Here is a 13,101-nt window from a genome sequence, read left to right as displayed (position 1 = left end):
GCCAATGCACCTAACCTGCATGTCTTTCAGGAGAAAATAAACCCTTTTAGCTGACAGATTTTACCGAGCACAAAGTAAAGTTCAACCCATCTTGATGCCGTTTTCCCCTAAGGTTTTAAATGGGAAGTTGCACGTGAGCAGTAAGTCCCTTCAAGTTTCATCTTCTCCATAGTGACGGGGCTGGTCGCATCTAGCCTGTCATTGTAATGAATAGAATATGCTGCAGTTTGTGTGTGATTGTCATTGCTTCTTGTACTGTATTTGCTATAAATATTCAGTAGGTGTGCTGGTGCCCATTTTAATTGAACCGTGTGCTTAAGTGGCAAAGTGCATGGAGTGAACCACAATGAGTCATTGTGTGACCCTGAACAAGTCACTTGACCTGTGCATGTGTCATCTGTAATAAGAAAAGCATGTAAATAATTGTAAAATGTGTCTGTACTTGTGAAGTGCCTGGGAAGAGCCATCACTTTATAAAATAAGATTTGTTTTAGCCTTATAGATATTTGTGTGATTTAGGAATACATCTGCAGAGCATCGTTTTTTACAGTCTTATTGATTATAAAATATTACAATTGCTGAATTCGTGTGCTATACGTTTTGAAAAGCTTGCATTTAATTTTTTTTTCTTGTTTTACTCCCTAAGAGTACTGAACTGTTGACTTTGTAAAGAAACTATAGAAGTTAATTGCTTGTAGGAAGCTGCTTTAGGCCTGTTATCCAGGTGCTCCTGTGGCGGCGTTTACACAATACAAAGTAATTTGGTGTATTAGTGCTGTGTTAAGACTGCCACCCTATGCAAACAGAATGTGGGGAAGCCACTGGAGGCTAAATGGTGTTTGCAGAAACCCTTTGTTTGCAGTGTGCAGCTGCAAGATGGCAGGTATGAGTATTAGGTAGATATTGAGTATTTTAATTGATGTTAATTTGTTGAACTTCCAATATTTTAAAACCATCACATGAGTGCCTGAGTGCATCCTGGTTGCCACAGCATCAGCATGTAATTTTTACAGCTATGTGTTGCTAGAATTTGCCAGTATGGGACATAATTATAGTCAATTTTTTCTCATAGGGACCTTTTTTTTTTTTTTTTGCTGCTCTGTTATATTCTACCTACTGTTCTATTTATAAGTTTACTTTAAATGGAGTTTAGGGTAAAATGTGATTCATGGAGTGCTACATAGGGGGGGTCGCCGCCCGGATCATTAATGGAGTATCCACAGACACTGTGCTGCTGACCCCCGAATTACATGTACAACTCCACTGAACATTGAGTTGATTTTTGACTGATTTAAATTAATGAGGTGATGTTCTAGTGGACCATTAAGATTCAATCACCTGAGGGCATGAGGGTTAACCATGCATGTTCTCCTCATTCTAAGTGTTTTCTTATGTTATTTAGCACTTTTGATAGCACCCTCATGCCCTGCGTTTGGAGCCCTGGCTGATAAAGTAAAGAGAGCCTGGTAGTGCCCAAGGGGCATTTTAAATTATCAGAGCATTGCAGTTAATTTGTCTTAAACAGAGTAATTGTGTTAATATCCTCTGCAAGCCTGGCTTTGCTAAATATTCATATTTGTTTGTTTTTACTTTACTATTTTACACATTAATGAAATATATATGAGATTTTAGATTAGATATACTTTATTAATCCCATGGGGAATATTCAGATACAAACATACAGCAGCAGATAGGTGTCATCAGGGCTCTACATTACTGAGCAAACACCATACCCACAGACACAGTGGCCAGGGAAGCAGAAGAACATCATATCAAAAAGGCCCTAAGAAAATGTGGTCATCAAAGCAGGGAAGACACCTAAAAAATGCTCTAAGCAATCCAGGAGAAAGGAAGGACAACCACTGCTTAAGCAAAAACCTTTGGTGATCCCTTATGTGTCAGGAGTATCAGAACAGCTGAGACGCATTTTTTCAAAACACCAGGTCTCGGTGGCTTTCAAACCCTAAAACACGCCACGGCAAAAATTGGTCCACCCCAAGGACTGGGTTTCTCCGGCACAGACAGAGTAATATAGTTTACGCAGTTAAGTGCCAAGAGGATTGCCATGAATTATACACCGGGGAAACCAAACAACCACTGATGAAGCGGATGGCACAACACAGACGAGCTTCCTCGTCAGGCCAGGACTCTGCAGTCTATGTACACCTATGGGGCAGTGGTCACTCTTTCAGTGATGAAGATGTGCACATCCTGGACAGGGAGGAATGCTGGTTTGAGTGAGCTGTCAAGGAGGCCATTTACGTGAAAAAGGAACGACCATCTCTGAACTGAGGAGGGGGCCTAAGGGTACATCTTTCACCATCTTACAATGCAGTGATTGCAGCCATTCCCCATCTGTCTGTGAATGGTACTCATGGCCATTGATCAATGGACAATTGGCATATCGTTGATCACACGGCCCATTGTTGGTCAATGGTGCTAGTTTCGGTCATTCTGCAAAGGTACTGTTTATAAGGTTGGAGAAACCTGCAGTCAACTGAGACTGAGGAAGTCACTAGGATGAGTGATGTAACGTATCTCCCTGGAAAAGAACTACATCCGGATGAACTGAATCAACTTTCTAGAATACAGCAGCAGAAAACTAAAAAAACAAGGACACAGTCTCTCAGGATGGATAATACAGCCAATCAATCAATAAATACAAATAAACTTAACAAGTACATTGAGTGGAAGGATTGAACTCCCTGATAGCAGTGGGCAGAAAAGACCCCCAGAGGTGATTCTTAGCACACTGGTGGAGTGAGCCTGTGAGAGTGCCTCCTGGAGTGGATGGAAGAGATTTTTCATGATGGTATTCAATTTTGTGATCATCCTCTTTTCCACAACAGCTTCCAGTGTGTCCAGATTTTATTGATAAGTTTGTTCCGTCATTTTGCTGCTTTTGAGCTCAGGCTGCTTTCCCAGAAGACCACAGTGTATAGAACACCACAGTGGCTACTGTCGACTGGTAGAACATTTCCAGCCACTCGAGTCTCCTTAGTCCTTTTGTGTAGCACCACTGCGTTGTGCATGTGTTCAGCATCGGCTGGGTTTAGCCAAGTGGATAAAAAAAGAAGAGGGACAGGTAAGAAAGGAAATAAAGGAGTGAGTGAGCACAAGCTCGAGAAAAGCCACTGCCAAAAAGGCTTCCTAGAGCTCTGAGAAAGTTTCAGGTAGACGTGAGAGTGAACAAGATGGGAGGAGAAGGCCAGATCTGATGAATAACTAAGGGAGCAGTGAAGGTGGAAGCTAGCTGACGTATATGCCATACTGCTTTTATTTTTGGTTAAGCAAAAAATATATATACAGTATTAATGATATGCAATATAAGTTATTATAAATGTGTAACACATTGTTTGATTTTTATGTGATACAAATTATTTTCAGTTCAGTTAAAAAAAGAATATTAATGATATGCATTTATAATAACTAATATTGCATAACACATTAATTTTTATGATACACATTATTTTCAGTTTATTTTCGGTTAAAAAAAAGAGAATATTAACCCTTTAACCGCCAACTCCCTAAATATTCCCCACGCCAGGCGAAATCTGAACAATTTTTGTTTTTTTACTTTTTTACATTTTTTTTTACATTTTTTACATTTATTCAAGCAGTATTGACCACTAAATGTTGTGCAAGTTGCCAGTGTATACACGAAATCTATAAATGTAACCTGAATTCTCAGCTAAGCAAAACATCTTGATACCAAACCGTGCCCTTTTCAATGGTAGATACTGTCGAAACTGTAAGCGGCCCTTCCACGACAATAAACTTTCATCAACTGCAACTGACGGTCCTGGCATGTAGGGCAACTGAAATGCTTCAAATAAATGATCAATCAAAGGACGTAGCTTGAACAAGTGGTCGCGGTTTGGATCTTTCTTATCTGGCTCGTTTCTGTTGTCATTCAAATGAAAGAATTTCAGCAGCAAAGAGAATCGGTTACGTGTCATGACAGCTGCAAAAATAGGTGTTGCATACATAGGATCTGTAGACCAGTACATCTCAATATCTGGTTTTCTGATTATTCCCATCAACATCAAAATCCCAATGAATTTTTTCATTTCGTTTTCATCAGTGTCAAACCAAGCACGAACACGGGAATGTGGAGGTAAATGGGATTTTTCTCAATAAACTGTGCTGCATACAGATTTGTCTGATGAACAAAATGTCTAATCAAATCAGGTGACACAAACAGCTCATAAAACTGCTCAGCAGTGTAATTGTTTACATCAACAATAAAGCCACACGTTCCCTCAAACGAATGCAGAAAAGGTAGTTCACCACGGGCAGCAGCCAGCTGAGATGCTGGGGATACACCCACTCAGCGCCGTCATCCGATGCGTCTTCATTCACAATATCATGCAGCGCACGTTGCTGCTCATCACTGTCACTAAAATCTTCTTCAGAACTGCTACAATCATGATCAGAACTGTCCAAAATCTCCTGCAAAGCCTCACTTGAAGTCAGTTTACGTTTCGCCATATTCACAGCTGTTACATGCGAATCACGTCACATGACCGGCCAAAACAACCACAGACTTGTCGAAATACAACGTAGTAATAATACCCACGCCAAACCGTCAGTTATACTACTTGCCAGGCATTCATATAACCACAGGCAAATGTGCCGGATAATTCCGGCAGTATGGCGTTAGCATTAAAACAGCGGTGCCGGATATATCCGGCAGAGGGTGGTGAAGGGGTTAAAGATACACATTTATAATAACAAATATTGCATAACACATTGATTTTTACATTTACATTTACATCATTTAGCAGACGCTCTTATCCAGAGCGACTTACAACAGTGTTTGTTAGTTTTTTTCGCATACCCCTTGGGGTCAGAGCGCAGGGTCAGCCATTGTACAGCGCCCCCTGGAGCAATTACAGGTTAAGGGCCTTGCTCAAGGGCCCAGCAGAGTAGGATCTCTTTTGGCACTGACGGGGATTCGAACCGGCAACCTTCGGGATACCAGCGCAGATCCTTAGCCTCAGAGCCACCACTATTTTTATGTGATACAAATTATTTTCAGTGTTGTTTAAATACTTTTTGGCTTAGGCATATGTTTCTGTGATCTTTCATCAGACTCTGGAAATATTTAGTATTCAGGATTCGCAAATTACCGAAACCACAAATGTCAAACCTGCGTGTCTGGAGCGGTCACTGTACGTATGTATTCTGTATGTGTGCAGTTGAGGGATAAACGTTAAGTAACTTTCACACTGAAAAGGAAAAAAGGTTAAAGACGCCACATTTTCACTATAAAAGATGCAACATTTTGACTATATAGCCTTCATCAGGTGTACAACTGAAAAGTAAAGAGCAGGTGACATACTGGAGGGGAAGGAAGAAACCAAGCCAGGGCTGATAAAAGGAGGCAACATGACAGTAGGTGAGAAAAAGCTGCCATTAGAGAAGATAGAGAGATGAAGAAGTTAGTCGGAAATATGCGATCCCAAGCGGAGAATGAGCTTAACTTTTTGTTGGAAATGTATCTTTGAAGTCCTGTGACAGAACACGAGCAGAGAGGTCAGTGTGGCTATGATCAAGGGATGTAAAAATAAATAATTGCTTTAATTCGAAGTGATGTACTGCAAATGTGTATAAATTAGTAGTAGTGATTTTAATTGTTACATGCATGTAGTGCAGTGAAAGTGTTATTTGCATGTGCAACCAACACGCCATATGTCACAACTTCCGGTTAAAGGGGTCCAAGACCAAGAATCTCACATTTTTAATTGCTACCAAAATGATAGCAGCCCACCTTTGCCTTTCCCTGCCATTTGATACCACTTGGTCTTGGCCCACTATCTTATTTTGTCGCTCTAGATCAATGTCTTATGTCAAGGAATCGCTCCTTGTGTTATGACCTAGAGCTAATAAAGCGTACTGTATAAAAGTCTGCATATCAGGTATCCCAGATATGTGTATGTGTGTACATATAAATAAACTGAGTTACGGAGTTTAACAATTCTTACATTTGGATTAATTTTGCAGACACTTTTACCCAAAGCAACTTAAATTCTTGTTTAACGCAGCCGTTTTACAGTTCTTTGCACTATTGTGAATTTATTTAAGACTTGGTCATTGTCACATATCACATTCATAATTGTTTCTGACAAATGTCTGTGTTCTTCAATGGAATGAGCAGATTTCTAGCGTCCCATGCAGGTTTGCTTTTTGCCTTGTGTCTGACACGTTAGGCTGCTGCTCCCCCACTTTTAAGGGTGCTACACTGTTCTAAATGGCTGCCTAGGCAGACACAGTCAGTCAGTTATTATCCAACCCGCTATATCCTAACACAGGGTCACGGGGGGGATTGCTGGGGCCAATCCCAGCCAACCCAGGGCGCAAGGCAGGAACAACCCCCGGGCAGGGCGCCAGCCCACCGCAGTCAGCAGACACAGATTAAATAGAATCCCACCTTTTGGAACCTGTGCACATAGTTCTTGTGCTTGACTTATGTGTTTTTTTTTTTTGTGTGTTTTTATTTGGCGAGTGCTGTGCATTCAAAAGTAGTCCTCTTTGATTTACTTATGCGCTAATACAGCGTGAAGGCATGGGATATGGGGGATGCAGATAGAATTAACAGAACAGCAGGCTAAGAAAGCCCCACTTGCTGACATATTTACCTGCTTTCAATTGCTTTCATGCTTTATAGGCCAGTATGAAATGTCTGTCGCCACACATTCAACAGAAAAAGGGCATTTGGTTGTCTGATCTGCTTGTGAATGTGCTCTGTCTCTTTCCTCCGCTTCCTTTTCGGTGGTTGTGCACGCACATGTGCGCTCCTTCCTCCCCTCCAGTGTAATGAGAGATCTGAAAGTTTTCCATGGGTGGGTAGCCAGGTCAGGCTTTGCTTAAACTAATCGCTCCCAGCAGTGCTGGATAGTCAGACTCTCTGGAGCCATGGGTTGGTGGGGGGGGTGGGGAATGGGGATGCCAGTACAAACTCAATGCCTGCCTCCCCCCAACCCCTTTAAAAAGAAAAAGGGGGAGACAAAGTCTTACTTGTGTAGAAAGCAGCAGGTCAGGTAACAAAATTGATGATGAAGATGGTGCGTCTGTGCACAAATGATCCTTGTTATGACGCTCCAGTAATGTCTGCTTTCTTCTGGTGGCCTGGCCCGACTCGCTTTGGCTGCAGCATGCTTTGAAAGTTTAAATTTGCATGGCCAAACTTGGAAGTTCCTCACGTATGTTCTCCCCCACCCCCCCTTGAGGCCCCCTAATTACAACAACATGATTCCCACTGACGCCACAAAACTTAACAGAGGCCAGAATACGAAGAGAATTCGACTACGTTGAGGAGGGGGGGAGACTGTGCTGTGTTTCACTGTTCCCATTTACTACCATTTTAAGTGCATTCTAGGTCCCTGGTTGCTCACACACTTCTACTTTAGCGGATGACATCTTGAAATATATTTTAGCTATTTGCTGTCATATGAGGCTTCATGTTTGGATTTTTTTTTTAATGTGGTAACTTACAAATAATTAATTCAGGTGGTAAATTTGTTAACCAACATTTCGTTTCTTTTGGCTCAATTTGGTAATTAAGCTGCCATCTATTCATTCTTTTACCCAGCCTGCTTTTCCAATACAGGGCTATGGAGGCTATTTCATACATCCGGGGGTCTAATAGAGGTAAGAACCCTAGACAGGATGCATGCAGCTTTAGTACTTTTTTTACTAACATGAGAATTGAGCTAATTATCTAGTTCTTGATTGTAATGGAAAACACAACCTAGAACTCTGAAGGAGGTAATTACTTGTATGTTAATTAATGTTGTATGTAAAACACAAATTTTATGTATTGCTTTACATTAGGACTTTGTCAAAGGTGACACACAAGATGAGAATATGGTACAATTATTTTAAAGGATTTATTTTTTTTAAATAGTTGGAGCATTATGGTCAAGTGACTCGCTGAGGGTCATATACTGAGTCTAAGGGGTGAATTGAGCTGGCAGACTTCAGGGTTAAAAGTCCTTTAGTGACGGAGCCTAGCTGCATTGAAGACATGGAGGACACGGGCCATAACAGGACGTCCGGCCGTCTGTGCAACTAAGGCTCTGGCCTAATAAGAAAATTAGATTACCGTTAATACTCGCATATAAGCCGGGTCTTGAAACCTGAAAAATCGATCATAAAATCAGACCCTGACTTGTATGTCCATTCAAAAATACAACACTTAATTTTTACATCTTCTTGCCTCCTCCAATCTCACATCAGTTTCTCAGACACATTGAATTTTGTTGCAACAGCGTAGTTACCAATTTCTTTCTCCACTTCAGTGACTTTTAATTTAAAACCAGCTTCATATTTTCTTCTGATTGAACGTTCCATCGTAAATAAGGGATGCTCTTACAATAAAGGTGTATGAGGGGGTGAGATACAAAAAACACAAAACAGTGTAAATGTCACTTTGGATTAGTACGGGTATTACCGTGTGGTCACGTAGGCCGTGTGCTCCGTGGTTACTCTCTCAGGTGGGCGTTAGCATATCAATCTCTTGGACCAATAGCGTGAGTTTTCTGCATTTGACTTATACGACTGACATTATAAAATACAGGAAATTATACGGTATTTCCGGGGTATTTCTCGACTTATCCGCGGGAGAACTTCAACGTAAGTATATACTGTATATTGATTTTATTAATCCCTTAGGGAAATTCTGAATAGATGGAAATGGTACAGGTTTCTATGTGTATACATGAAACATGTATGATTATATACATGATCATTTAAGCATACAAGAATGTAATGTGTATATACAGTAATCCCCCCTCGATTGCGGGGGTTGCGTTCCAGAACCCCCCCATGAAAGGTGAAAATCTGCAAAGTAGAAACCATATGTTTATATGGTTATTTTTATATTGTCATGCTTGGGTCACAGATTTGCACAGAAACACAGGAAGTTGTAGAGAGACAGGAACGTTATTCAAACAATGCAAACAAATATTTGTCTCTTTTTCAAAAGTTTAAACTGTGCTCCATGACAAGACAGAGATGACAGTTCCGTCTCACAATTAAAAGAATGCAAACATATTATCCTCTTCAAAGGAGTGCGCGTCAGGAGCAGAGAATGTCAGAGAGAGAGAAAAAAGCAAACAAATCAATAGGGCTGTTTGGCTTTTAAGTATGCGAAGCACCGCCGTATAAAGCAGTTGCAATGAAGGCAGCAGCTCACACCCCCTCTGTCAGGAGCAGAAAATGTCAGAGAGAGAGAGAGAGAGAGACTGATAAAAACAATCAAAAATCAATACGTGCCCTTCGAGCTTTTAAGTATGCGAAGCACCGTGCAGCATGTCGCTTCAGGAAGCAGCTGCACAGAAGGGAGCAACGTGATGATAATCTTTCAGCATTTTTAGACGAGCGTCCGTATCGTCTAGGTGTGCGAACAGCCCCCCTGCTCACACCCCCTACGTCAGGATCAGAGAAAGTCGGCGCAAGAGAGAGAGAAAAGTAAGCTGGGTAGCTTCTCAGCCATCTGCCAATAGCGTCCCTTGTATGAAATCAACTGGGCAAACCAACTGAGGAAGCATGTACCAGAAATTAAAAGACCCATTGTCCTCAGAAATCCGCGAACCAGCAAAAAAATCCATGATGTATATTTAAATATGCTTACATATAAAATCCGCGATAGAGTGAAGCCGCGAAAGGCGAAGCGCGATATAGCGACGGATTACTGTACTTGTATGTGTATTGTGCTCCTTATTGAATTAACTCTTTTTCAGGGCTGATGTCAACTCTTGTCAAAAGGAGGACTTGATGATGGTAATCGTCTGTAAACTGTGACAAAACCAACCGTTATGTTTTAGTTGGACTCTCGTTGCTAGAAGGAAAGTTAGCTTCATTGGTTTGACTGAGATTTCCTGCACTCGTGTGAGTAGCAAGGCGCAAACAAGAGAAAAAAATGGCACTGACATAATGGCGAGAGATCAAAGCGAATGCGTAAAGCAAAATACTCTGTGGACGACGTTTTGCCTATCTTCTATGAATTGGACTATGACTTGTCGGACTCCGGTTTTGATACAAGTGATCGAAAACGAATGTGAGGTTGCAGCTTCAGCTGACTGGTCCCCAGTTGTGGTGCTGAACAGGTTCATGTAGCTGACACGCCTATGGCAATGTTCACCAGGAGGGCTGTCACTTAACAATGATAAGAAGTAGAAACCAGATTGCAAAGCACAGCGACCATGACCGGTGCTGCTACTGCCCCAGCCACGTGAAGACAACATGGGAGCAAGCCAGCTACAGCATGCAGCAACAGACGTTTTATGTTGATTTCTGTGTGAAACCATTGCTTTTCAGAAACTGTTTTTTGGAAAAAATAATATCCCTCAAAGAGTTAAAAAGCAGTTATACACAAAACACTTCCTTATACACAATTCTCTGACTTCACACTCTTGTCTTCATTGCACATTAGTTTCCCTTGCTTTTATATGTCAGTTTTAACTTTTGCTATTAAGGTTGTTCTAGGACAAAATCTTTGTGGCAACAATAAATAAATACCGAAAATATGTAATGTGTGCCGAGTGATGGAGATGGTTGAAATGGCACATGTACTTAGTCTGCAAAATGGAGTTGAATGGTTATAAACATACATATCTGTACTCTGTATGTGGGTATTTTCTGCTGTGTGTTTATTACCATCTACATATTCACTGCTTCCTGTTCGACGTGTCGCACTGCTTTGTAAAATACGTGCACGGTGCAAATTTTGAGAAATCTAAAGCATTGTCCTTCATCTGCACATACTGTAGTTCTACTTTTTGTTTGTGCAAATTCCCATTTCTTCGTTTGTTTGATATCGGACTTTATTGTTGTGTATGGAGGTTTTCGTGTCCTATAAAAACACTCATCCAGACAGCAAAAAGTACTTGCACATGGTCCAGCACACTTGGGTGTCCATTTTACTCAAAAAGCTAGTACTGTGCAGAACAATTATGGGGTGGAGTGGTGGCTCTGAGGCTAAGGATTTGTGCTGGTATCCAGAAGGTTGCTGGTTCAAATCCCAATTGCTGGTAACAAATTCCTAATACAAGAAATTGTAGTTTATAAGGCAAAATAAAGAACAAAAAAAAAAACTGGTCCACACCAATAAAAGATCCCAAGGCAACCGTGCTAGACCAGCAGTCCTTCTTTTGGGCAAAAAGACTGGCATCATAGTGTCTCCAACAGCTTAGTAGAAGCTTTCATAGAACATCATCATCATTTTAGGAGTTTGTTGCTTATGTTGGTACAGAATCCACATAATGAGCTGGAATGCTTGGTTCTGTGAGCCTAAAGTAAAAACAGGAATGGGGCCCAGCCCATGTCTATAGGGCAGTGTAAAACTGGCCGCGGTTTTGCCTTGCAGTTTAGTGCAAACGTAGAGAACATGACTACTCCACCCAGAATATGTGGAAAACCTCCAATGCTACCCAGTGCTTCTTTCAAAAGCTAGCTTTGAAAATTACCGATAACCAAGCCTTGCATGTGGCAGTGGTTGTGCCTGAAACTTGTCATTTGAGGGGAGCGTATTAAACAGATTGCCTTTATTTCATTTAGACTGTTTACTCCTTGAAAGCTGGGGTGATAGTTTAATGGGGTGCACCTGTTTGTTCATTTTTGCATTATGGAATTGACTAATGCCAGTTGTTTAAAATGAAAACTTTTTTTTTTTTTTTGTACCTCTGAAATGTAAATGTTTACAGCAAACCACACTAAACACTCCTCTGCCTCTTTTTATGTTTATATTTAAAATGTAAAAGCGAGCCAAATGTTCTAAAACTGCTTTGCAGGAGGTTGTTGCAATTTCAAAGCAAAAACATTGACCTGTTGATACAGTTTTGGTATACTTTATTAACTTGGGGAAATTGTCATTTGTGACCTTTTTGGGGGGGCTTGGGGTCACGGAGCAGGGGCAGCCATTGTACAGCTTGGAGCAGTTTTCAGGTTAAGGGCCCAGAAGTGTAGGATCCCTTTTGGCAGTGATGGGATTTGAACCAGAACCCTTCCAGAGACCAGCGCAGATCCATAGCCTCGGAGCCACCACAATGCCTTAACTGGGGCTTCTGATCACCCAGTTCTGAGGTGGCAGTTCTAGCAGTGTGCTATTCCACCACCTCATTATGTGTTTTTGTTTGTTTTATCTGGTGATGTGGAAATTCAGAATGATTTGATATTAACAGGCTCGGTGCTTTCTATAGCAACATAACATCCTAAGACCTGCTGAATGGATTTCAGGCTTCTTCACACCCTAACACCAGTAACCCACTCTTACCGCTCACCATATTGATACGTGTAATTGTTGTTACCCTGAACTCGGTGACACGCTAAACTGAATTTCTTAAAAGTCGGCAGTTTTCTTGAATCATGCCTTTTTGTCATCAGATTTTAAAATGTTTTCACAAAGATTAAGCAACACAGTAGTGCCGTGGTTGCTGGGTCCAGTGCCTTGGGTTCGAATCCAACAAGATTGTGAATGCTTGGTCATCTGCCCACATTCCCCGCGATGTGCAGGCTAGTCTAACTGGTGACCCCAGTAAAGGTGGAAGGCACTTGGTGATTTACGGTTCTGCAGAGCTGGTTGTGTTTTAATGGAGGGCGAAGGGTTTTGATACAGTGCATGCTGAGCAAATCCTGTCTGGATTTTAATGCATCTGTTTAACACATCAGTTTTAAATTGCACCCTTAATATTTTATTCTGATTACTCTGACTCATTCATTTTGGATGTACTTCAGATTGAGTAGGTTTGGACTTTTGCATAATAACAAAAAACAAAGGCCTCTGCTTTTATCCGTTGGCTTCCTACACGACTTTGCCTGGTTAAACTGAAACTGATGCTTGGTCATTTCACCTTGAAAGTATTGCACTCTGAGTGCGAGTGCTGTGTTTTACTTTGTCATAATATATTTTAACATAATGAAATGTGACAAACTGGAGCAAAGCATTCAGGCCATCAAGCTCATTTGTTTAGCGAATAGCAGAGCTGTCCGAATATCTCGCCCAGATTCCTCTTCAAGGTAGACAAGGATTTTGCTTTAACCATTATTCTTCTTCTATTGACTATTCATGTTCCATAAAGTAAGGTAACTTTCATATGG

General features: G+C 41.1%; 1 protein-coding gene across 2 annotated transcripts in view; it reads left to right on the top strand.

Annotated features, from left to right (window-relative positions):
- cbfa2t2 (CBFA2/RUNX1 partner transcriptional co-repressor 2) overlaps positions 1–13,101 on the top strand; it is a 78,880-nt gene that overhangs the window by 21,993 nt on the left and 43,786 nt on the right. The window lies entirely within an intron of this gene.

The sequence above is a fragment of the Erpetoichthys calabaricus genome, chromosome 10 (assembly GCF_900747795.2).
Source record: "Erpetoichthys calabaricus chromosome 10, fErpCal1.3, whole genome shotgun sequence".
NCBI lineage: Eukaryota > Metazoa > Chordata > Cladistia > Polypteriformes > Polypteridae > Erpetoichthys > Erpetoichthys calabaricus.
The sequence above is the reverse complement of the archived record's forward strand: the minus strand, read 5'-3'. Positions and strand labels throughout refer to the sequence as shown.